This window comes from Trachymyrmex cornetzi, unplaced genomic scaffold (assembly GCF_001594075.2).
Source record: "Trachymyrmex cornetzi isolate Tcor2-1 unplaced genomic scaffold, Tcor1.1 scaffold1325, whole genome shotgun sequence".
Classification (NCBI taxonomy): Eukaryota; Metazoa; Arthropoda; class Insecta; order Hymenoptera; family Formicidae; genus Trachymyrmex; species Trachymyrmex cornetzi.
In genome coordinates this window covers 49,677-50,042 of record NW_017295901.1, presented here as the reverse complement: position 1 = coordinate 50,042, position 366 = coordinate 49,677, and positions in this window count along the sequence as shown.

Sequence of the window (366 nt, the reverse complement as noted above, 5' to 3'; positions counted from 1 at the left end):
TTTTAAGGTTATTAACTTTAACTTAACTTAGTTAAAAAAAAAAAGTAACTTACCCAACCCTGATAATACGTATGTATAATACGTATGTATAATACGTATAATACATATAAAACGTACGTATAATACGTATAACATACGGTATTATATGGTATAAAAACCATGTATAATACGTTATGTTTAATACATGCCCAACCCTGCCTGTGTCTATTGTGTTTCCAGCTTTAGGGCCTGAGCACAATAGAGGAACAGGAATTAGATATTAAGATTTTAACCTATCATAAACTGATTACATCGGAATACACGGTTTCTGATAGGTTGAAATCTTAATATCTAATTCTTGTTCCTCTATTGTGCGCAGGCCCTTCG